At 36.0% G+C, this 27,299-nt stretch overlaps 1 long non-coding RNA gene across 1 annotated transcript in view; it reads left to right on the top strand.

Moving 5' to 3' along the window:
• The window catches only part of LOC116076002, an 87,842-nt gene that overhangs the window by 57,444 nt on the left and 3,099 nt on the right, over window positions 1-27,299 (top strand). Inside the window, exon 2 of the long non-coding RNA XR_004112777.1 lies at window positions 121-186. This is a non-coding gene — a long non-coding RNA (uncharacterized LOC116076002). The remainder of the gene's footprint in view (window positions 1-120; window positions 187-27,299) is intronic.

Genomic DNA, 27,299 nt, shown 5'->3' on the forward strand with positions numbered 1-27,299 from the left:
ACAGAAAAATAGTATTGGAAACTAAAGTGTCTCCTTCCTGGCAAATAAAATAAAATAAAACAAAATATGTGATACAGAACAGACAAAATAAATATATTCCATTCATCAATTCTTTTTCAGGTTTAAAATAGGATGGATTTCAGTGGTACCTACAGAGATGATCTGGGTCTACAGTAAGCCAATAAGGTAAATGATTTTTTTAATAAGCAAATAAACATAAGGAAAAGAATACATTTATATATATATTTATATATATGTGTGTGTATATGTATATACATATATATATGTATATATATATATATATATATATATATACATATATATATTTTTTTCTGAGACAGGGTTTCTCTGTATAGCCCTGACTGTCCTGGAACTCACTTTATAGACCAGGCTGGCCTCAAACTCAGAGATTCACCTGTCTCTGCCTCCCAAGTGCTGGGATTAAAGGCATGTGCCACCACTGCCTGGACCCACTATATTTTAAGCAGAGTATCCCTAATGTCATCTTTAGACAGGTCTGTGAAAGAAACAGAAAGAGAAAGAACATAGTTTAAATCTAGATACAGAGTAAGCAGAGAGGGATGGTGATAGAGAACTAAGTGGAAAAAAGTTTATATTGTTATCATTTCCATTCTCCTGAAGTCATGCTGCCTGTCTGGCATGGGTTAATATGGATAAGTTTCTACTTTACTACATGAAACAAAAGAGTAATGAGACATCACTTCTGAAGATGTTTGGGAAAAAACCCCTATCTATGTCCTACATCATAGTTAACTACTTGTCCTTGACTCTGTGTGAAGAACACAGAGACAGGGAACTCTCTTTCAGCAGAATCCTTGGAAGTGGTATTTCAGCATTTGAGTTGCCAATATTGCAGTGAAAAGGAACAAAGGAGTTTGCATTTCTTACAGACTAGGTTGTCTACTTATAGTAATATTACTGAGTGTAATATGGATTTTAATGTAATAGCATCAAGATTTTATGTGTTAGAAGGCAAAGAAAAGCTTAGATATATAAGACTAACATATATTAAGTTTAGGTATACAAGATAAATATATAGGAAGCTAGGTATATAAGGAAGACTAACCAGTCCATGTAAATCAGAATACTGTGGAAGACTTTAGAAGAGCACTATACATTCAAGATTTTAAATGGGTCTAATTTATTTCTTTGTCAACATTGTAACTTCTACCTGCTCAAGTTGCAGAAATAATTTTTGGTAAAAAGAAAAAGATAAACCAATGTAGAATGGTCTAAGAAATGCAAGTTAATATTATAAAATGTTCAATCAATTACTGTGTATTAGATATAGGAAAAACTAAGCTAAATGGCATGTTTACCAACACAAGGAGTCAGGAAAATATTCATTCTTTTTTCGTTTTGTTTTGTTTTTGTTTTTTGAGACAGGGTTTCTCTGTGTAGCCCTGGCTGTCCTAGAACTCACTCTGTAAACTAGGCTGGCCTCAAACTCAGAAATCCGTCTCCCTCTGCCTCCCAAGTGCTAGGATTAAAGCCATGTGCCACCACTGCCTGGCTGAAGGTATTCATTCTTACTGAATTCAAGTATTACACTTCCAAAGTCATTAAGACACTGAGTGCTGTTGATGGTGTTTGGTGCCTTACTAATTGTATAAAATTGACAAGAGGGTAGTAAAATCACTACAGAAAAAAAAAATAGTAAGAAGCTGACTTGTAAACATACTGCTTAGGTGGAGGGGGAAATTTGGAAATGCCAAGAGATGGCAGAGATTTGATTAAAAAAAATTTTTAAAGGGATTCAGGCATACCAGACATTATTTTCGCACCAATAATGTTTTATATAAACTACCATGTCTTATAAAAAAATGGATATGAATCGTCCATGACTTGTTTTCTCTCTCTACCCCCTCTAACTCCTGGTGCTGTGATAAAATACCTTGACAAATTTCTACCTTAGAGGAGAAATTTAATGTTCTAGTCTACACCTATGGGAAAAGGTCAGAGTAACAGCAGCTTGGAAGAGGTGATTATACAACATCTATAGTCCATCAGAAAGTGACAGAAACATGCTGCTACTTAGCTACTTTTCTCTAGCTCATGCAGCCTAGGATCCCCTGCACAGAAAATGTTTCTCTTTATAATTAAGATAGATCTTCTCACATCAATTTACTTAGCCAATAACATCCTTCACAGACAGTCTCAGAGGCTAATCATCAAGTACCAAGACAGCCCCTCACAGGTGTCAGTTTAACAATGAGCACTGTCTTAATCACTGTTGTATGGCTATGAAGAGACACAATGACCGAGGCAATACTTAAGAACAAAAGATTTCAATTGGGGACCTTGCTTACAGTTTCAGAGGTTTAGTCCATTATCATCATGGTGGGGAACATGTCAGCACAAATGACTGGATCACTACATCCTGATAGCTGAGAACTACATCCTGATCCACAGGTTGAGAAACACTGGACTTGACAAGGGCTTTGAAGTTTCAAACTTTAAAACCCACGCCCAGCAGCACACTTCTTCTAACAAGCTCACATCCACTAATGCTTATCATCTTTTCCAAGTATTGCCACTCCCTGGTGACTAAGCATTCCAGTGTATGAGCCTATGGAGGCCATTCTTGTTCAAACCACCACAAGTACTAGCCAAGGGTTATCTCGAAGGCATCAAAAGAAATTCATTTAGAGAAAACGAGAAATGATTGTCATAAACTGAAAATATGTGATTACGTGGTTTCTAACATCTTCAGAAGTCTGATATGAATATTCAACTTGTGTTAACTAAGGGAAAAAACTGCAGAAATGTGTGTAAAAAGCAGAGACCAGGACACAGTAAAGCAAAGAGTGAGTGCCTCTTTCCTGGGACTGAAAGAGACCAGGACACAGTAAAGCAAAGAATGAGTGCCTCTTTCCTGGGACTGAGCTGCCATGGTGTTTCACTGCCACTATTTGGCTTATACTCTCGACCTCAGCACATCCATATAACCTTATCAGGTTATCATAAAAGTAATCACTTATGATTACTAATGGTTAATTTCTTAATGTACCTAATCATGCATATGTATGCATACAAAAAGGCATAGTATATGTAAAGTTCAATTATATCTGAGGCTAGCTTCAAGAACCTACTAGCGTCTGGAATGTATTGCCTGCTGATTCAGGAAGACTGTAAATTGCTATCATCAGGGTTTTGCTGAACAACTCAAGGAAGGTCAGGCCTGGATTCTGGTTATTCTCATTAAAGACTTGAAAAATGTTAATCACTAATTTAAAATGTAGCTTTCTAAAAAAAAAAAAATCTGTGATGTAAAAATACTCCAAAATTAAGAAAACATCTCACTTGCAGAGCTTCAGATTAAAAGTAATAATAATAATTTTATTAGTTATGTAGCTAACAACAGGAAAAAAAACTCTGTCATCAGACCTCTGTTTCAAGATAACATTGCTCCTCTGACAAATGAGATCAGATCTAAAAACAGTGTTCAGAACAAAATGGGCTGTAATGACAGGGGCCTTTTCCTTCAACTTCAAGCAGATTTTGGAAGCGAACATTGTGAGGTGGCCAAGTGGTCTGTGGAGATCTGCACAACAGGACAGTTACTATACAGAATAGCACCTTGGTAGGATATTTTGAAAGGAAGGCTTATAATTCCTATAAAAACATCTTTAATATTTCTCTACTTAAAACATATTGCCACTGCATCAGATTCATCTACTCATTTATTATTCTTTTTGTTCCTTTGCAGTATAGGGCCCTGAATGTGTTTGGTTGATTACTCTTGTCACTGAAATATACTTCTAGCTCATACTTGAGTTACTTTTAAAAATGTAAATAACTAGGCTATATTTAGCCCAGAAAATTTGGGAAAAGATTAATTTAATTAAAAATTTTACTCCTTTAAGTTTATCTGATTTTTTATATGTCACAATTTAATATTTGAGATCATAAGAAAGAAATATTTAAATTTGTTGGCTGTGTAGTGACCTTAAGAAAACAGACACAGATTGATTACTAATTTAACAAAAGATGATTTTGTGGCTGTGACATTTGATAAAGTTGAACTTTCCTGATAGAATACATAATGAATAAAATTAGTTTTGCATGTTCTACAAATGTCCATTTACTTACTCATCTTGTATTTAAGAAAAGTGAATAAGAATAGCCACAGAGTAAAGTTGTGTATTACCTGAATAGAAAAGCAAGCGTATTGCGTCATAGTCAACTAAGGTGAAATTTGCATAAAACACATTAATGCACATGCCTCAAAATAAATAAAGAAGAGTAAGGGAAAGAGGGAAGAAAGGAAACAATGGGACTGAAGAAAGAACAGAAGAGGAAGAATATTCTTCAAAAAGCATTCTCAAAAGGACTGATATGTAAAATGCCTGATGCAAATATTGATATTTCAAAACATCTCATTAGTATATGGCACAGACATTTAACCTGTAATATGTGCCTTGCTCTTTGATAATTTCAATATATAAACACATTGTATTAAATCATAACTTTTATTTAAAAAACTTGCTAATATTTTATGGAACATACATGGTAGAAATATCTATCTAGAACTTGATATAGTTTGCAGAGTAGTAATCTCAACACTCAGGACACTGAGGAAGGAGGGCCATGAATTTGAGACCAACTGAGGTTCCATAGTGAATTTGCAGCTAGCTAGCCTGGGCTGAACAGCAGCAGCCTACCTTCTCCAAAACACGGTTTTAGAATTAAATGTTTATTATATATTATATTTGTATAATATCATACATACAGCATGTGTTGTGTAATTTTTAGTTCAAGAAACTGAACTCAGAGTCTATCTCTGCCACTGAAATGCACTTCCCTACCCAAAGCTTTTATTTCTTGTAAAAACCTACATTCAAAGAAAATACTGAGTAGTTCCCTTTAAACATGCTGCTGGTAACCATCCTGTCTTTGCTAGTTATTCATATTTTATTACCTAGCAAAGTCTGGGGTCAGACAGTAGCTTTTTGGTAAATGTAAACTTCAATGAATAGTCTTTCATTTTTACTTAACAATTGACTACAGTCATGAAATACAAGTTTCGCAAAGTTTTTTCTCACAGTGGCTGTTGTTTCAAAAATTAGCAAAAGATACAGCAAATGGGTAAGCAAAACTGGCTGGCTAGAGTCCTAAGGCAGGCTAAGATGAAAGGAAAATTGACATAATTTCCTACAAAGAGTAAGAACATAAAACAGTTACCAACAATATAAACAGAAAGTACTAATTTAACCAAAGATAATTTTAATTAATGTTACTTTATTTCTTGAAATTATTACATCATCTCTCCCTCCACTTTCCAACCTCCAATCTCTCTGATATACCTCTCTTCTCTCTCAAATTGATGTTCTCTTTCTTTAAATTCTGTTACACACACATACACACACACATACACACACACACACACACACACACACACACATACACACACACACATCTAAATGTATAGATACAACCTATTCTGTCCATATAAGACACCTCTCTTCTAGGTCATTATAAAGCAAACTATTAATGCTGCCTGAGTCCTCAGTCCTGCCTGGAGTCCCCGTTGTGGGGACAATGGGTGAGAAGGTGAGGAATTGTTGCCAAAGATTCCAGGACCTCACTGATATTTATGCAGAAATGGCCACAGCCCTGAGAACAGGACCTTTCTATTCCTCCTACACATTAACATTGTTACAATGTTCAACTGTAAAAATAGTTCTTTAGATTCCCTACCCTAAGGTTCCCATCCAGCTTTGTCACAGATATGTGAATAATGTAAAACAGAGTATGTAGCTTCCTGCTTTTCCATGTTCTAAAATACATTTTATGAGACTGGAAGTATTTGTTGCTTCAAACGTTGTTTAAAATTTCCTGTAAAATGTCATGTACCATCTGACCTTCCTAAAGGCATATCTTTTACAGGCACTTTTATTGTTTTCTATAAGATTATTGTTTTAGTCAGATTTCTTCCTTTTTCTGAGGTCAATACTGGCATTTTAGAGTTCTCTTCAAAATTGTCTAGGTTGGAACTTTTCAGTATAAAGTTGTGTATGCTGTTCTCTGAAAATGGTATTTTAATCTCCTCTACACCTGCAGTCATGACCTCCTTTTTTCATCTTGACAGCTTTTTCTCTCCTTTGTGCCTTCTCTCTTTATTTAGCTCTTGAACATATTTGCCAAAGGCTTATGTGTCTTATTGATCTTTTCAAAGAACTGGGTTTTGCTTTTATTGGTCAGTTTTTCAGCTTTTATTTGATTGTTTCCTGTTTCATTAGTTTCTGGGTTTAGGTACACATTCTGCTGTTTAGAGCTGTATATCACTCCTTATTTGTTGGATTATGGAATACATATTTCCTTTTTTGATTTAATTCCCCTTCTTTTTTAATAATTACCAGAGGAGCCAGGTTTTTATCTGTCACTTGGATCAAATGTCACTTTATTTTTTTCATGTATTATCTTGGTTGGCATGGAAGAAGAAAGGATTTCATACTAAAGTTGTTTGAATCCAAGTCCCAAGTTTGTTAAAGACTAGATATTAGAAATATAGCAAATTATTTAAGAACCTTGTATCTCCAAAGAAATCAATAACAAAACTGGTTCCATGGGATTTATTAAGATTTAAATACATCAGTATAAGATAACATTTTAACATTAATTACAGACCAAAGATACAAAGTCCTGATTGGAGATGGAGAGGCTGAAAGAGAAGTCAGGCAGAGATGAGCTGGGCACTGTGGTGCATTCCTCTCACCGTAGCGCTGAGGAGGCTGACACGGGATGATTTACTGAAGTTTGAGGCTATCCTCGGCTAAAATGTCTGATTCTATCTCAAAATAAATAAATAAATAAATAAATAAATAAATAAATAAATAAAAATACTAGGAATCTGATAAGAAGGATTGATCTGATGTATGATATTTTTTAACCTAGTTTAAAGTCACAGAAATTTTTTTTACATGCCTTGGGTCTGGACATCTAAAACCACGTGCTTTCTTGAGGACATGCTCTGTTGTGCTGCTCTGCTGGAGGACTGTCTCTTCTAGAGCCATATATGCTCCCCTTTTGTGATCTAAATCTGGCTTCTTCCCTCTTCATGTAGCTTTCCCTAGATATCTCACCACAGACATTTCTTAGAAAAGCATCACTTACATTTAATTAAAGCCAACTAGACTGCATTTTTTAAACCTCATTTTAAATTTCATCACATCTCAAAGACTTTATTTCCCACTAAAATCCATTCATAAAAACTCCAAGTGGAAACTTCAACACATGTCTTTGGGGGATAAAATTCACTCTACTCCATCTGGCTTCTGCCCAATGGCAAACAGGTTAAGACAGCCTGCAGGGAGCATTACCTTACCTTTGACTCACTGAATCAGACAGCAGGTTCAAAGCCCTGAATGTAAAGGATATGAGTAATTCTTCATTACTTTCATCTAGCTTTCATCCAAAGTTTCTTTTCAGCATACACTGACTCAATTTCTATGTACTTTCCCTGCTGATCTACAATTTTCCTTCTGTTACCTCACAATTTTTTGTCCCATATGTACATATGGACCATACATACATAAGTCTGGTTAAAACTGAAAATACATAGAAATGCAACTTTTCTCTCCATGTTTTAGGAAATGTTTCTTTTAGTCACCAAGCTCTGAGCAAATATCCCTGGAAACTCTTAATTGTTATTGTACCTGGTTATTTTACTTGGGAACTTTCAAATGATGTTGCCATAATTCTAAAGGAGTCAATATTTGCAAAACCAAGATTTCACTTTTTGTTTTCCATGGCATTGAAGAACGTGAAAATTTACCTGTACATTGATTTGAATTTGCCATTAGGAGAGAGTGTCTTTAAGGTTCCATCTCCTTGTCTAGACATCTTATGCCCTTATGTCCATTTAATTTCTTATCTACTATTTTGTGGTTTAAAATGAGTTAAAATATGCTCTAACTTTTTTGTTATATTTCAATAGAATATGATACTTGAAAAATGATCTAATCTGCCACTTCCTTAGGAAGTCCCAACTTTTCAACGGTAAAATGTATAATTTCAATGTTAATCCGGTACATCTGTGTGAGGCAATTCTTAATGCTATTTGTATAAAAAAAAATACAGACTCAACAATCCACCACAAGAAGTAAAGAACATGAATGATAAATTCAAGTGCAGATATTACAAGGTCCTAATAAACAAGTAAAAAATGACAGCATGAACCATAAAATGACCCAGAAGGAATTTTATGGAGGTATCTTACCTGGAGGCCACAAGAGACACACACATAAAACCTGGACGCGAAACAAAAGAAATGGACCCTCTGCTCAATGTCTGTGTAACACATTCAAATCGCATTTCATCATTTTCTTCCGCAGAACCACCAAATTCAGCTCATAAATTAATGATGTAAGTGCAACATGTTTAAAACATTGTATATCTTATTTTGCTGTTTTTCCGTGCCTCTTTGGCTGTAAGCATTTTGTTTATAGCTCACACAAACTTTTCCTTCAGGCTATTTCATTACCACCTAATTTTGTGTCTATATTTCCAGAAGTGGGACATTCACACACACACGTGCATACCAGTGACTTCTACTGATCATCAATACATCTTTCTACAAAATAATCTATTTGACCTAACAGCATTTTTTTTTTGTCCAGTAATGGAAAAGTCAGAAAATCGCCAGAGGAAGAAGTTAATTTCTCTCGCTGGAAAATATAGAAGTGGATTGAACTGATTTATGGACTAAATTAATATATTGGGTGCAGTTCAAGTCCAATTGTTATACTGACTTTCATATTGAAAGGTTCCAATATGTTAGTGAACTATTCTAAGGTTGCTAAATATTAATAAAACCATTTCCTGTATATTTTAGTATGAAAATATAAAGATAGAATACTTTAAAAATATTTTTGTCATTCACTCGGATCACTGCAGGACAGGAAAATAACCCTAAAAGAGAGGGCCTGTGAAAAGGAAGATATCTCCACTTGCAAACTGTAACATAAGAAAAGCATGATTTAATTTTGGTATAACCAAAAAAAAAAAAAAAACTCACTGAAATCAGTATTAGAATACCTGTGTAGCCAGTAAAAGAGAATGACACAATTCTCCATCTAATGGTTAGCACAAGAAAAAGTCAGACTTGGAGTCTGGGAATGTCAGGCAGGAGCTCAGAGAAGGAAGGAATATTCGTCAGTTCCATGTAATTTTACTCTCTACTAGAAGTTTTGACTCTATGGAACTGTTCTGCTATTGTATCCCTAGTTTTTTGTTTGAGGATGAAAGATGTTATTAATGTGGCAGCCAAAAGCTCCTCACTAGAATGACTTAAAGAGAAATAAAGAGGAAAATTTAACTCTATAACTTCATAAGTAATAATGAAGCATGGCAGGAAAAAAAATTGCAATTTTAGGATTGTCAAATAAATAGCACACAAGATGAACAAGTGCACAGAATGGAAAACAATTTAATAAACCTTAGAAATGTGATCAAGCCCAACATGGAAAACTGCAGTAGAGTGGTTAAAAAGTCATTGAAAGACCTTTTTCTGAGATAAACACTACCCATGGTTGTGCCATTCTGTTCTGTCAGCTCTGGCATCTTTTCTACCCACTTCTCATGATGCTCAACTCATTTTGTTTGTTGTTGTTGTTGTTATTCAATCATTTTTACACTCCAGATTTTATCCCCCTCTCAGTCTACCCTCTGACTGTTCCACATCCAATACCTCCTCCCCACATCTTCATAAGGATGTCCCCACCTCACACCCCCTATCTCAGCAGACCTCTGCACTCCCTGGGGCCTCCAGTCTCTTGAGGGTTAGGTGCATCTTCTTTGAATTCAAACCTGGGAGTCCTCTGCTGTATATGTGTTGAGGGCGTCATATTAGCTGGTGTATGCTGCCTGGTTTGTGGCCCAGTGTCTGTGAGAACTGGGGCTCAACTCTTAAACCAGTTTATCTGCTGAAATGGCATCATCAGAGAACACTTATACATCTCCACTCTACCACAACATTTTGTCCAAGAACCTTTTTTCATTCTCTTCTTAGCACGTTTAAGTAGCACACTTTCACAATGATCTTTTAGCACTTACTTTCTCAGTTAGGGTCTGGGTTTTATTGTTTGTTTATTTGTTTGTTTTTTGACACCCAATACAAGGGTCAATCCCTTAACCACTATAGAAGATACACACTGCACACACAAGATAATACAGAGGAGGCACAAGCTAAACAAATGCTGAAAACAGAATAAAATATTCTGACACATACTTATGTGCATATACAAGTAAATATGAATAATTTACATGCATGAAAGACTCTCATACTAGGAATTTCAATATATTAAACATATAGTTTATGTAAACAGGCAGAGATAAACAACTTAAATGGTTTTGATATAATTAATTATAAATTCAGAGTGGTGCATTTTTTTAAAAAAATGTGATTCAAGCTCTAATATTTAAACATTTAATATGAAAATAAATAAAATCTCTAGATAAGAGATGTTGCTTGTAACCCTAACCAAGACCATTGGGGCAGGGATAAGAAGGCACAAAGACACAGACTCGGGTGTCAGGCAAATGACAAAAGCGGAGTTGTTTATTGCAGGAACAAGGCAAACCTTTATGCCCTCCTCCCAGCCTCTCACTGACTCTGTGCTTTTATCTCTTTCTCATTACCATGCTAGCAGATTCTAGGTTGGTCTTGGAGAAACTATTAGCGATATATGTACCATCCTTGTGGCTGGGCCTGCTTGGCTAAGTTCCTCCTACAAAGAGAGGAAATAAAGTATTTCCCAGAAATTACTTGAATTGTTAGGTTATACAGTATTTGACATATATTTGATTACATAAAATCTTAAATTTTATAAGCATTAAAAATATCACAAAATTTTTATCTACAATTATGTCATTATTGAGATTATACATGAAAGCATATTCTCAGGAACCCTACAAGGCTTCTATTTTCAAGCAAACCAGTCAAACAACAATATTAATTGAAAACATCAATTATTGGATAAGATGTGTAAAATAGCTCTTTCACCTAGCACCCTGCAGTAGCCCAATACCAGCATCCTGCTCTACCTTGTTTTCCCTGAGGTGACATGCATGGGAGGAACATGTCCCTGAACACACAGTAAACTTGGGAAATGCCAAACATGCAGAATGCAAATGTTTATAAAGAACATTACATATCATCTACCTTTCTTTTCAAAGGCTGTTGTATACATAAATATTCTTGATATGTTGTCCAGACCACAAAGCAAAACCTGTAGAAATGACAGCACCTCTTGGTGAATGATACCCTAATTTTTATCTATTCTGAGCCTGTCCCTCAGATAAACACAAATCCAATTACTTGAGGATTATGTCCTTCTCTCTCTAACATGACTCATGTTTCACAATCTCTTTTTTTTTTTAAATTTTCAGTCCACATTTCATTCAGTTTTTCTGCACACCTTTGTAGCAAAGTTTTCTGTGATTTTTTGTTTCTTTATTTGTCACTCAATCACCTCTAAGATGTATGCTAGCTTGTGGATAGAGACAGAGAGGCACAGAGAAAGGGAATTCTACACAGAGCCGCCTAACACATGATGACAATAGTCATAAGGCTGTCAGTGTACACTGGAATAGCCAAAGCTCCGGTGTGTGACCAATGCCATGACAATAGCTATGACCTTAATTGAGGCCACAATTTATTTTTCTTGTCTTAATTCTATCCCCATTCTGTCTACATGCTTCTGTTCTTCACAACACTCACTATACTCATCGCGAGGCTAAGAAGTCAGATCAAGTTTAGTAAGCTTTTGTAAGTGTCCTGAGTCCTTTGGAGTTCAACAAAACTTGTAAAACTTAAGACATTTTCAGTGTGGAAAGAATTGTTTCTTCTAGCATCCCACTGAGACGTTGACCAAGTTTTCCACAGTTTAAACATTTTTTTTTATATATTTTCTATACTTGTTATCTTTCAGCACAGCTTGGTCAATCACAAAGGCATACTCTCCCTGAACAAAATTATACAATTGTGGCAACTTCCCTTTGAAAAGGAAATATTGCCACAGGGAGAGGCACAGACTCATCCAGGCTCACCTGGTCCTATAGTGCTAAGAAGCTGTGAAGAACATAGAAGTGGAGAGGACTGCGGCCCAGGGCATTTGGAGAAATTAATTTGAGAAACTTTCAGCTTCCTCATGAACATCTCCAGCAGAAAAACACTTTCATGGCATGGAGAGCCTGCCTGTGTAATTGACTATGGCAGGGGTTCAGTACACCCGATATAGTACTACATTATAACAAAACAAGCTGACTATGTGTTTAGAACAAAAACAGTGTTACTCCCTGTTTACCAGGAAAATAATGCATTACCAAGGGAAATGCATTTTGAGTTACAGGGTTAAAAACATTCTCTGCAGGCAACAAAGAAATTTTCCCCAGCCCTGAATCTGTGGGTATCCTACAATGGAAGTACCCTAAGTCTTTTTTTTATACTTTTAAATTAATTAAATAATATTTTACACTCCATATTTTATTCCACACCCCCATCCACACTCTGACTGTTCTACATCCCATACTTCCTCCCTACCTCCTGTCTCTACCAGGATGTCCCACCTTCCACCCCCTCCCCACCTGACTTCTAAACTCCGTGGGGCCTCCAGTCTCTTGAGGGTTAGGTGCATTATCTCTGATTGAACACAGACCCAGCAGTCCTCTGCTATATATATGTTGAGGGACTCATATCAGCTGCTGTATGCTGCCTGGTGGTCCAGTGTTTGAGGGATCTCAGAGGTCCAGATTGAGACTGCTACTCGTCCTACAGGGTCGCCCTTCTCAGTAAAATCCTAAGTCTTTTATCCTGTTCTGAAACATGATTTTTGAACTATTTTAATACATAGATGTCTTAGTTAGGATTTTACTGCTGTGAATAGACGCCATGACCAAGGCAACTCTTAAAAGGACAACATTTAACTGGGGCTGGCTTACAGGTTCAGAGGTCCAGTCCATTATTATTTAATTATAACTCACAACTTTTCAGAAAAAATATTAGTAAATAACTGAATTTATTATAAAATTTGACCTTAGGGATTAAATATACAATAATTATAAAAGGATTATAATTTAAAGAGCCAGCTTTTTGAATACTGAAGCAGAACCACAAGATCTATAGCTGATCTACATTTGATATTGTTAGTCTTGGTTTTCTGTATGTGTATGCACATATGTATAAAAATATATACTTTTGTTTACATTATTGGATACCTGCAGCAGTAAACTGTCAATCAGCTCTTTATTTTCTGGCTGGGATGACACAATCCCACCTGCCTTAACACTCTGGAGTCCCCAATGGAAAACACAAACACGCTTGATAATTGTTAAACTTTTCTAGCTCCTGGCAGTGCATGGCTCTACACCCACCCAAAAGCTCTAGATCCACACTCTGGCTTATTAATATGCCTTAACTAGCTTAATGCCTGGGTCAGTCCTGAACCTCCATGTGGCTAACATACTCCTCTCCAATATTCCTGAATTATTACTTCTAAAATCTATACTTAATCTCTGCTATACCATATCCAAACACGGGAGTAGACCTTGGTTGGGGTTGCTTTTCCCTGGTTCTTACATGATTGGTTCTCTGCATTCCACAGCTCTCTTTGTATCCTCTTCCTTTCTCCTGCCCTGGCAATTCTCCTTCTCCTTGCCCAGTATTCCATCTCCTGGAATCTTCAAAGTCTTGCCTCTGTACCCCTGCCCAGCCATTGGCTGTTGGCTCTTTGCTGACCAATAAAAAAACTGACTGTTAGCCAGGACCTGCAGTGGACATGCGAATTTACATGTAAGCACAAATCAAATCCCCAATAGATACCTTATGGATTTACATCCATTAACATAGATAAGTTCATATCGAAGGGCATCTCAATATAAGCATATACATGACAATACTGTAATGTGATGCCATCAAATTAACTGGATGATCTGAATCATTTCAGAATTTTTCATCTTTTATTTTTAAATTAATTTTTGAGACATTAATGAAAGTTTTTGAATATTAGATCATGTATAGAGTCTACTAACTAAAATATTTTCAATATATGTAGCAAAAAGCTACCCTTTCTCAAGTATGTCCTTGCTCGTTCACTCCATCTGTGAGCATAAGGCAGTGATCATAATTCTGTGTTGTACAACTGAGGCATGAATGTGTTTCTTTTTATTGATTGGTTAAAAATGGTTGTGTTTGAACATTTGTGCTTTATTTTAGATCCTTGATGTTTCTATTCATGTTATCTAGCTTGCTATGATATTAGAATTTTAATTGTACATATATCTTTCATACTGTTTTTATACAAGACTTTGTATATTTTCATGATATAGAAATGAACATTGGAAGAAGAAAATTTGCCTCCTGTTATTCAGTTATATAACAGCAAGATCCAAATCTCAGTGGCCCAGATCATGTTCTTCACCCATTGCTTTTAATCTTTTTATCGTTCAGTATTAGTGTGCTCTTAAGTTTCTTTTCTTTGTTTTCAGTGACCGATTCTCCTCAGATATAGCTGTACAGTTATCCTCATCACAAGCATGTGTTCATGTCTTATTTTCTAAAAGGAAATTTGCAGAATTCCAGGGTGAGATCATTTTTGTCTTCACTGGAGAGCATCAAATTGTTCGCTTAAGTTGTTTTTGCTAACTTATACTTTCCCTAGACATAAGCATGACTTCTTCCTTAATGTCCTTGGTTGGATTTGCAAGTGGTAGATTTAATTTGTGTGAATGCTTGTTGTACACAATTTCAATTTTTCCTTCTAAATCTGTCATTACTCTGACATGGCTTATTCTCTGATATGCACTCATCATTTGAGTTTTGCTTTATCACACCCCTCTTTGAAACAGCATTAGGATTTTTTTTAATTCCTGTTTAGTTCCACACCTCCATCACTTTTTAAAAAATGTCTGAAGATTAGCATTTTAAGATGCTTAGTGGTATGATGTTGATGGAGACAATTCTAAAACAAGCCAAGGAAACCACAAAGAAGAAATTGGACCTAAACAGATTGTATGCAAAGATTCAAAGTCATCAATAAGAGATGGCCAAAGCTCTAGTTAAACTCCCAGAAATGCAAAAAAAGATTTTAAAAATAGTTAGAGTGACTGGTATCCAGACCAGAGTCCCAGCGTCTCTAATTAAATGAATCTAAAATGGCCAAATGCAGCTGTTTCTGTGGCATATAAAGACTCATTTTAAAAGCTAATTATGAAGATTTTAAGAAAGTACAGTGAACAGACAGTATGGGCCTTCTCCACCAGTTGATTTCTGTAATTCTATTCTACTTTTTCAACATTAATCTTGTTCTGTGAGATAGGTACATTAGTTTAAAATATAAACAATGAAATTTAGATAAACAATGGACGTGGGACTTCCTTAAAGGTAGTAAATTCAAACCAGACACTACAGTAGATGATATTTTACTTACATATCAGTTCCAGAGTTTTTTGAAATACAAGCCAATGAATAAATACTCATCATTTCAGCTACAGAATAAACTTATTGATTTCCAAGTCCCCTGTAATCCATAATGGTCCTGTAAATAATTCTAAAGCAATACTTTTCAATCCATAACCAAACAACCAGTATCTTTATGATGAATAGCACTGCATGTATTTACACAGGTATCTAGGTGTACCCTAGAATAAGAGACAAGCTTCTCCCACATTTCATAGGCAGGGGTTGAACAAATTGTTGGGGAGAGCTGTTGAGATGGCTAATCACAGCTTTTTAAAATCCTAGACAGTTTCCACAGACAGGAGCCAGAGGCTGGAAATAGCTGGAAGCGGTACCTTTCTAGCTCTCTCCCCATCAAATGAGACATGTTTGACGTGATTTCTAGAACTGGAGAAAACCTAATGAGTTTCATGAGTACCATATTTGAGAGTGAGGGAGAAACTAGAAGGATAGGAAGAAAGAGGAGTGAGCAAGAGAAAAAAGGCTGTGAAGCATAGAGGGGTATTGAGATTGTTCTATTCAGCAGACTCCATCTCTACACCTGCACAGGTTAGAAGTAGATGGAGCATTATCAAAAGACATATTGATAATAATGAGAAGAGGTCCTGGACAACGGACAGGAAAGAAGTATTGCTCTTCCACCCCTCTTCTTTCCAGCTGCATGTTTCCTGAGGAGCACATGCATGCTTAGGGACCAGTGCGTGCCTTTGCACATCCATGAAATATATAAAATTTCTTTTTAAAATTATTTTATTTATTTACATTTCAAATGTTGCCCTGATTCTTGGTCCCCCTCCCAGAGTACTTCACCTTCTTCCCCCTCCCCTTTGCCTCTGAGAGAGTGCTCCCCAAACCCCTACCCTACCTCCATCCCCCTCACATACTCACCTCATCCCCCCCATCATCTCCCTTCATTGGGGCATCAATTGTTTATAGGATTAGGCACATCCTCTCCCACTGAGGCTGGACAAGGCAGTCCTCTGATACATATGTGCCAGAGGCCACAGACTAGCCCATGAATTCTCTTTGGTTGGTGGCTTCATCTCTGGGAGTTCTAGGGGGTCCAGGATGGTTGATACTGTCGTTCTTCCTTTGGGGTTGCCATCCCCTTGGCTCCTTCAATCCTTTCCCTAACTTTTCCATAGGGCTCCCTGACTTTAGTCCAATGGTTGGCAGTAAGTTTCTGCATCTGTCTCAGTCAGCTGCTGGTAGAGTCTCTCAGAGGACAGCCATGCTAGGCTTCTCTCTGCAAGCTCAACATGGCATTGGCAATAATATTTCATAATAATTTTAAAAATGAAGATACAGAGGAAGTTAGGAAAGCTGCCTAAGGCTGAGTATTTTTAAATCTACATTAAAATTGAGTTAATGATTTCACTTTGATTTAGCTTATGGCTTTTATTTTTATACTGGACAGATCATATCAGTCACAAAATTTTAGGAATCATAATGTCAAGAGGAATATACATATATATTCATCTTGGAGTGAACATATCCTATCTGGGCTATCTGCCTAACTTTCATATGAGAGGAAAATAAATAATACTTTTATAGATTGAATTTGTAGAGATGATTATAAGAAGGGAAATTTTCATTATGAATATACCTCTCAGTGTTGTTTGTTCAATGTAACAGTTAAATGGGTATGAATGGAACTCATAATGTAGGGTCTGATATGAATAGATCCTACTCCTACATCTAAAAATTACTATTAACATTAACTTGGGCTTCTCAGTTAACCTATATCAATATTCCTATCTTCAAATGCCAAACTATAAAAATTAGATGCAATTATGTGCATAAAACACCTAACAGATTGCTTGCCACATGGAGAATACTCAATACACATAAATGTCTTTCCCATAGCAAATAACAGCCTTCTGAGCACATTTATACCGTCTCTAAACCATTTGAATTCAACTCATTTCAACAAACCCTTTTCTTTCAATGTAATTATAATTATAATGGTATTGGGAGGGGGGCTCAAATGATAGCCCTTGAGCTAAATCCAAGCCACCACCTGTTCCTGTAAAGGACCCTGGTTGAAGACAACATCATTCATTCTTTTATATACTATGCAATTCTTACATGTAATAGATTGGCATTTCATGCACTATGAGAGCAGAATTGACTTGTAGCAGAGAAAGCCAGATGTCAAAGTCCAATCTATCTATTTCTGACTATGGAATTTTTTCTGCCAAATACTGCATTAGAAAACGGGCCTTAACAATATGAAATAGGGAATGATGTCACCTCTTATGGCTGCTATGTTGTTTATATCTAACCAACATTTTGTGTGCTAATGTTTAACTTCTATGGTTTTGATGTTCATATAATAGAGTTGAGTCATCAAAACGAGGAAATAACCATTTTAAAGAGTGTGGCAGAGGTTTCTCCTTCAGCAAATTACAAGAGATCTTTTAGGCTCATTTTGTTTCAAAGTGTTTTAATTTTTCAGGCAGTATCTCACTATATGGTCTGGACTCTATATCCTCATGTGTTATCAATCACACAAAGAATTTTGATATTCTACCCTCTGTCACTCCTCTACAGAATGTGTGTCATCCTTTAATGTTCTTAGGATATGAAAGTTGCTTATAGTTCTTTTTATGCATGGAGATGAGATGAGACCTGTCATTACCCTCATCAACCATTACAAACAGCTATCTGCATGACCCCACCCAAGTACAAGATATTGAGGCAGAGACATCTGGGCATTTGCCAATCCATACCTTTTATTCCTTCTATAGGATATCTTGTCTACCTGGGTGACCGTCTAGCTGAGCTTGGAGATTCTGTCATAAGTCTTTGAGTCTTCATTCTGAGTATAGGAGTAATTAAAGGTTTTAATAGGCATATATCTGCAGATTGTCCTTACAGTTTTTTTTTAAGGATTCCAATAGAACTAAAAATGTTTTGCTACATAAAAGGGGACTTCTTGAAAACTACATACACAGTTTTTAACTTTTTAGTTTGTTTTTACTTTTCTCTAACTTTCCCTGGATCTGTATAACATATATAAGAAACTATATAAATATGATGAGGTAATCCAAATGATACACATTATTAAAGTCAACAAAAGCACTTATTTCAACCTGAAACTTTCCCTCACAAATAATGGTTGAAATAATTTTATAATTTTTTGACAAAAAAATTCAAATATAGCTTTTTTCAAACTACAACTAAGCAACACCTGTTATTTTATTTTTATTATCTGACATAAAGAAAGCAAAATATGTGGATTTTTAGTCATCACTTGGTATTTCTCTATCTTGTTTTCAATGTTTAACACTATCCAAAATTAATTCCCAAAATGTAATGTCTGGATGAAACTAAACAGAGAAGCAATACTTGCATTTTGCAACTTCAACGATCTAACTCTTTCTTTGTGAAAATTGTGTAAAATAGTAATAATAATCTCAGAGAGTATAAACAAAAATAAAATAAAAAGTGGTGAAGGATCCTGCCGAGATGATCCTCAGGCATATTATTCAAAATTAGATCCAGTTTTTCTCCCATGTCATTTATTCTTGTCCAGAGCTTGAAGTAGGCAGCTTTCAGGCCTGCTGCTTTCCCCCAAATTGTAATAAATGAATGGCATCCTTATTCATGAGAATCTGTTCTCATGCAGAAACCCACCTCAGCAGGCACCTTCCCCATGCAGGCCTCAGGGGAGAGGGTTGTATTTACTAGCCCCAGCTCCATGAGTTCTAAACAAAGAGAAACAGCACACAGAATGCTCAACAAATTCAGGTGTATACTGAAGCCAGTCAGGACATTCAGAAGTTGAAAAGTGATTATGTATTTATGCATGGTGCAGCGGGATGCTCTATTCTGAATACAAAAGTTGTTTAATTGTCATTGGAGGGTGATTTTCCATGTTTTCTGTAGTTAGTCAAATACTTAAAACTTTAGTTGCTATTGAAGGAAAGCTTTCTCTTCACCCTGCACAAAGATGCTGCTGAGATTAATAAGTATATTGTATAATTCTTCTATCTAAAACTCAAAGGTTTTTCACTCCTTGTTTCAAATAGGTACCGCCCAAGATCCAAGATGTGTAAAGTAGTAGACACATAGACCTGGTCACAAAACGGGTTCTGGTGATTATCTCACTAGTTTTACAAATGCCTAAATCTAAGACAGTTTCAAGTTTTTAATTTTTTTATAATTATGATGTAAAAATACAGCTTTCAGAAGAGAAAAAGATACTATATTTAGAGATAGAGGAACTTAAAATATCAAGCACATGAATCAGGTAACAGAAAGTGAAGCTTTGGTGAAGTGTTTTTCACCCTCCAGATAGATTCAAGTCAAAATTTGCAATAACTAAATAACTAACTAAATAAATCAAAACACTAGTGTTGACCTAAATCAAAATACATACTTTCTTCAATGTTGCTCATGAAAAAATAATTTGCAAGGCTTGTCTGGAGAGTGATTTGTAATTATCTGTGACAGATTTTAGTCTCTATGTCATTTTACCAGTAGCTAGACTATGCAGAATGTTTCTGAGCTTTAAGACGCACAGGTGGTTACCACCATCTCAGTGTTGTTTTAATGCTAAAAGCCGAAAAGGAAACCTCAGGTATGAGCTGGAGCTCGTATGAAGTATCAAAGATTAAACAAGAAGAGGAGAATAAAAAAGGGAGCTGGAGTTGTGTTGGAAAGTCCTACTGTGTGAAACACTGAGGCAAAGTTGTGTGCATATATGCCGTGCATTTCAGAAAAGTTGTTCCAGGAAACTAATTGGTGTTCTTTTCTACTTTACGTGCATTGCCAATTCAAAATTGGTTTAGAAAAACATTAAGAGAAACTACTGTTTAGGTAATATCTAAGAATTGGAGATGCAATCGTACTGTTATTATATTCTGTAATAAATTAATACTAAAATAAATATTTTAAAAAAGAATCAAACTCCCGGGCATGGCAAAACATTCCATGTTAGGTAGTAGAAACTAACTTTGCATTTACTCAAAAGAAAATCTGTTTTCTCAATTTCTTTAAGTAAATGGAAAATGTTACTCTAGCCATTCTCCATCCTCTACTGCCTTGCATTTAATAAGAATTCTAATATTTGGTTATAGATAATGATATTTCGTCTCAAATTAATCTTATCTTTTTAATTATTCAAGTTCTCAGCTTTACTAAACTCATTCTAATTATCCCCAAAGCTCAACAGTATTAGTTAAAATTACATTCAAATTCAAAATAATTCAAATAGAGTCCTTACTATTTCCAAAAGCATTTAGCTATTTTTATAGTTTCACCTCTTGAGATTAAAACAGAAAAAAAAATAAATGCAGTCAGTTTCATTGTTTTAATGTAAGCTATTTTGTGTGTTTACCTCTGATACAAAACCATAGAAGGAAGACTGTGATTTGATTTCTCTCTCTTGATTTGTAAATCCTATCTCTCATACTAACTTCTCATTTACACTTTTAAAATTTTTATGATACTCATATTCTTTTATTATCTGTTAGGTTAATCAGCAGACAAAATTTTATGTACATTTTCTAGTGCATTGCCTTTGAGAAATGAAGCTTATTATTCATCCTGAATAAATAAACATGTATGGTTGTAATGGTGGCTTTCAAACCACATGGGCTGCCACCTACCCTAATCTGCTCAGCTCAGACAATGTAATTAACTGTCTGAAAGACTGGGCAAGTGTGCATGTTGAAGAGTGGTAGTCATTATCAAAAATAACGTGGAGTATTTCTAAAACTAAGATTCTATTATGGTGTCTATTAAATTATGTAAGAAATGGTTTTTAGGTCTTAATCCCAGTATTTAACATTGATTCGATTGAGAAGCAAGAGCTCAAGCTTGAAAAATAAGGATGAGGAATGGGAGGAATAGATGCCCTCCTCTCAGGAGTGAGTATTCTGGTTTTGATTCAAGTCAGATAAATTAAATCACTTTAACCAGGGATTGCGTTTCTCCTACCACAGAATGTTATTCCCCAGAATCCACTTTCCACCGCTGTGGCATTCAGAGAGTCTGAACTACTTTTTTCTGAACCGCATAGTAGTCCCAACATGGAAGGGGAAGGAAGGGGATGCCCAGCTTAAATATGAATATTCATTGAATTTTTCAGTTTGTGACTATACCAGAAGTCTATTCTATAAATCCCCTGATTTAAGCAAATTTGGTAAAATAAAATTTAATCCTTATTCCCTCTTGTTAAACAAGAAAACAAGTTCATTCCTGAAACCATTTTGTTTTTTATTTACATCAAATGCTGCCCTGCTTCCTGCATCCCTTCACAGAGACCCTTCCCACACCCTTCCCCTCTCCTCTGAAAGAATGGGGCTATTCCCCCAACCCTGGTGCATCAAGGTCTCTGCCATATTAGGTGCATCCTCTCTCACTGAGGCTAGACAAAGCAGCCTATGAGGGACCAGTAGCTTTAGGGAGAGCCTCTGCTCCAGCTGTTGGGGGTCCTCCATGGAGACAAAGCTGCACATCTGTTACATATGTGCCACAGGCTTCATTCAAGTTCATGTCTGTCCTAGGAGCTATCAGAGTCACCAACCAAACAATGAAATAAAATATGCTAATGAGTAAAAGAAGACTGGAGAGGGTATAAAATTCAATGGTAAGAACTGGACAGAAAAATTTAGAATGCCTTGCTTCGTATTGCAAACAAGAACTGTAAACAATACCATTACCATGAGGACTAAAATGGAAAACAAAATAAGTGTATTAACATTTTTAACTTGAATTTTATTCATATTTTTATTATATTTATACATTTATTCATTTGTGAGGCATTCACATATGTGAGGCTATTCCCCCAACCCTGGTGCATCAGAGGACAACTTGTAAGGGCTGGACTCTTGTTCCATAGTGTGGGTTCCAGGGATTCCAAGGCCTTAGCGCTAATAGCAAATACCATTATCCACTGAGCTATCTCATTTGCCACCATTTTTTTGCATTTTATTATTTTTATATTTTAATGTCTAGGTGATACAATATATGTAAGCTGAGGAATGAGGAATTCAAAGTGTGGCAAGAACTGTGTCATAAATATAAAGATTTGTATTAGTATTTTCTATACTTTTTGTTTCTTTTATCATTTAAATGTATTTATTTATTTATTTATTTATTTATTTATATCCCAAACACTACCTGCATCCCGGTTCCTCGTCACAGAGTCCCTTCCTCTATCTCCCCTCCCTTCTCCTCTGAAAGAATAAACCCCATACCAACTCCACCACCCCATCCTCCTACCCTAGCATATCAAATAAATCTCTGATAGACTAGGGACAACCTCTGTCACTGAGACCAGGCAAGGTAGCCAACTGGGGAACAAATACCACAGTCAGGCTACATTTTTAGGGAGAGCCTCTGCTCTGGTTGTTTGGGGTCCCACATGGAGACTGAGCTGAACATCTGCTATATGCCTGTGAATGTTCTTTGGTTGCTGGCTCATTCTCAGAGCTCCAAGGAGTCCAGGTTAGTTAACTCTGGGAGGTCATCCTGTGGGATTCTCATCCCCTTCAGGCCTTTAATCCTTCCTCTAACTCTTCTGTTAAGAGTCCCAGACCTCAGTCCAATGTTTGATTCTGTTTCAGTCAGCTGCTGGGTAGAGCATCTCAGAAGTAATGCTAGGCTCCTGTTTTAAAGCACTACAGTATTTACATGTATAATAGTATCAGAGATTGGTGTTTGTCCATGGGATAGGTTTCAAGTTGGGCCGGTTATTGGCTGGCCATTCCTTCAGTCTCTGCTCTATCTCTGTCCCTGTATTTCTTTTAGACAGGATAAATTTTGGGTGGAAAGTTTTGTGGGTGGGTTGGTGTCCTTATCCCTCTTCTGGAGGTCCTTCCTGGCTACAGGAGGTAGCCTCTACAGGTTCCATGCCCCAACTGTTAGGCATCTTGGCTAAGATCACCTACACTGACTCCTGGTAGCCTCATCCATCTCTGGTCTCTGGGACTTCCTAAAGATTCCCCCTCCCTGGCAGCTGCAGATTTCCATTCATTCTCCTAACTCCTGGGTCTCTCTCCTGTCTCTCCTCACAGCTGATCTCCCCTATTCCCCTCAGTTTCCCCTTTCCCACCCACATCCCTTCCTCCTTCTACTTGCTATGACTATTTTGTTCCTTCTTCTAAGTGTGATTCAAGCATCCTTGTGTGGGACTTCTTGTTTAACTCCTTTGGGTTTGTTGGGTATATAATGGGAATTCTGTACTTAATAGTTGTATAGTATTTCATTAAGTAAATAAACACATTTTCTGTATCCATTCTTAGGATGAGGGACTTCTGGGCTGTTTCCAGTTTCTGGCTATTATGAATTAAGTAATTATAAACATTGTAGAGCACATGTCCTTAGGGGTATGGTAGAGCATTCTTTAGGTAAATTCCTAGAGTGGTATGTCTAGGTTTTCAGGTAGAACTATTAACTGCCTGATTGATATCCATAGTGGTTGTACAAGTTTGCAATCTCACCAGGAATGGAGTAGTGTTCCCCTTGCTCCACATCCTTGCCAACATGTGATGAGTTTTTGATCTTAGATATTTTGATTGGTGTAAGTTTGAGAATCTTAGGGTCATTTTGATTTGCTTTTCCCTACTCACTAAGGATGCTGAGCATTTCTTTCACTGCTTTTAGACCATTTGTGACTCTTCTGTTTAGCTCTGTACCCCATTTTTAAATTGGATTATTTGGTTTGTTGCAGTCTTACTTCTTGAGTTCTTTATATATTTTGGATATTAGCCCTCTGTCAGATATAGGGTTAGTTGAGATGTTTTCCCAATCTGTAGGCTGCCATTTTGTCCCATTGACAGTGCCCTTTGTCTTACAGAGAAGCTTTCCAGTTTCATGAGGTCCGATTTATCAATTTTTGATCTCAAAGGCTCAGCCATTGATGTTCTATTCAGGAAATTGTCTCCTATACCAGTGAGTTCAAGGCTATTCCCCACTTTCTCTTCTATGAGATTTGGTATCCAGTTTTATATTGAGGTTCTTTATCTACTTGTGCTTGAATTTTGGACACGATGATAAATGTGGATCTTTTTGCCGCCTTCTACAAGTTTGACAAGTCCTATTTGTGGAAGATGCTTATTTTCCTCATTGTATGGTTTTGATTTCTTTGTCAAAAATCAAGTTTCCACTGGTATGTGGGTTTATTTCTGGGTCTTTAATTCAATTCCATTGATCAACCTGTCTGTTTCTGTATCAATACTATGCAGTCTTATCACTTGCTTTGTAGTATAGCTTGAGGTCAGGGATGCTGATTCCTCCAGAAGTTCTTTTTGTTTTTGTTGTTCAGGATTTGTTTTGGCTGTTCTGTTTTTTTGTTTGTTTTGTTTTGTTTTTCCATATGAAGTTGAGAATTGCTCTTTCAAGGTCTGTGAACATTTGTACTGGAATTTTGATGGTGATTGCATTGAATCTGTAGATTGCTTTTGGTAAAATGGTCATTTTCACTATGTTAAACCTACCTAGCCATGAAAATAGGAGATCTTTCTGTTCTTGTGATACCTTCTTCAGTTTCTTTCCTCAGGGCTTGAAGTTCTTGCCATTCAGATCTTTCATTTGCTTAGCTAGAATTATGCCAAGATAGTTTATATTATTCATGGCTATTGTCAAGGATGCTGTTTCCCCAATTTTCTTCTCTGCCTATTTATCATTTGCATGATGGAAGGCTACTGATTTCATTGATTTAATTTTATATCCTGCCACTTTGCTGAAGTTGTTTATGAGTTATAGGAGTTCTATAGTAGAATTTTGGGGATTGCCTATATATACTATAATATCATCTGTGACTTCTTCCTTTTCAATTTGTATCCTCCTGAACTTCTTTTGTTGTCATTGTTATGGCTAGAAATTCAAGTACTTTATTTAGTAGATAGAGCATGGGTCACCTTGTCTTGTCCTAGGTTTTAGTGGGATTGTTTCAAGTTTCTCTCCATTTGATTTGATGTTGACTATTAGCTTGTTGTATGTTGCTTTTTATTATGTTTACATGTGTGGCTTGAATCTCTGATCTCTCTACTTTTAACATGAAGGAGTTTTGGATTTTCTTGAAGGATTTTTTTAGCATCTAATGAGATGACTATGATATTGTGTCTTTTAGCTTGTTAATATAGTGGGTTGCCTTAATATTTTCATGTATGGAACCATCCCTGCATCCCTAGAATGAAGCCTACTTGATTGTGATGAATGATGTTTTTGATGTGTTCTTGGATTCAGTTTGTAAGAATTTTATTGAGTATATTTGCATAGATGCTTATAAGTGAAATTGGTCTGAAGTTCTCTTTCTTTGTTAACTTTTTGTATGGTTTAGATATCAGGGTGATTGTGTCCTCATAGAATGAATTAGGTGGTGTTCCTTTTGTTTCTACTTTGTGGAATAATTTGAAGAGTATTAGAAAGTAGCTCTTCTTTGAAAGTCTGGAAGGATTCTACACTAAAACCATTTAAATCTGGGCATTTTTGTTTGCAAGATTTTAATGACTGCTTCTATTTCCATAGGGGTTTTTGGACTATTTGGATAGTTTACCTGATCTTGATTGGTTAGGAGTATTTGTCAAAAAAATTACACATTTTGTTTAGATTTTCCAGTTTTATTAAGTAACAGATTTTGAAGTATAATCTATTTTTTTTAAATTTCCTCAGTTTCTGTTGTTAAATTTTAAATTTGGATATTGTATCTGTACTTTTTAGTAAATTTGACTAAGGATTTGTCTGTCTACTTGATTTTTTTAAAAGTCTCGGCTTTGTTGACTCTGTACTTCTTCTTTGTTTCTAATTGATTGACTTCGGTCCTCAGTTTGACTATTTTCTGCCTTCAACTCTTCTTGGATGTGTTTGCTTCTTTTTGTTCAAGAGCTTTCAGGTGTGCTGTGAAGTCATTAGTATGAGATCACTCCAACTTCTTTGCAGAGACACCTAATACTATGAACTTTTTCTTGGTACTACTTTCCTTGTGTCCCATAAGTTTGGGTAGGTTGTTTCTTCATTTTCATTGAATTCTAGTCATTTTTGTTTACTTATCCATTGTGTTAGCCTATGGCTTTTTATTGGTGAATTGAGTCCATTGGTGTTGAGAGATGTTAATGACCAGTGATTTTCTTGGTGGGGGTGATATTATGTGTGTGAGTGATTCTCTTCTTTTGGATTTGTGGTGAGATGATTAAGTTCTTGAGATTTTTGGGTGTAGTTACCCTTCTTGTGTTGCAGTTTTCCTTCTAGTATCTTCTTTAGGGCTGGGTCAGTAGAAAGATATTGTTTAAATTTGGTTTTGTCATGGAATTTCTTGGTTTCTTCATCTATAATGATTGAGAGTTTTGCTGGTATAATAGTCGAGGCTGGTATCTATGGACTCTTAGGGTCTATAAGACATTTGTCCAGGATCTTCTCTGTTGACAAGTCAGGTGTAATTCTGATAGATCTGCCTTTATAAGTTACTTGGTGTTTTTCCCTTTCAGCATTTAATATTCTTTTTTGCTTTGTACATTTAGTGTTTTCATTATTATGTGGTAGGAGAATATTTTTATTGTCCAAACTATTTGGTGTTCTTCAAGTTTCTTGTAAGTTTATAGCCATCTATTTATTTAGGTTAGGGACTTTTTTTCTATGGTTTTGTTGAAGATGTGTTCTGGCTCTTGGTACTGGGAAACTTTACCCTCTTCTACTCCTATTATACTTATGTTTGGTCTTTTCATTGTGTCCCAAATTTCCTGGATGTTTTGAGTTAGGAACTTTTTAAAATTTGGCATTCTCTTTAAAAGATGTAACAACTTCTCCAGATGAATCTGCCAATTGCTCTTTCTAAGTCTGTGAAGAATTGAATTGGGATTTTGATGGGGAT

Source organism: Mastomys coucha, unplaced genomic scaffold, assembly GCF_008632895.1.
Source record: "Mastomys coucha isolate ucsf_1 unplaced genomic scaffold, UCSF_Mcou_1 pScaffold4, whole genome shotgun sequence".
Classification (NCBI taxonomy): Eukaryota; Metazoa; Chordata; class Mammalia; order Rodentia; family Muridae; genus Mastomys; species Mastomys coucha.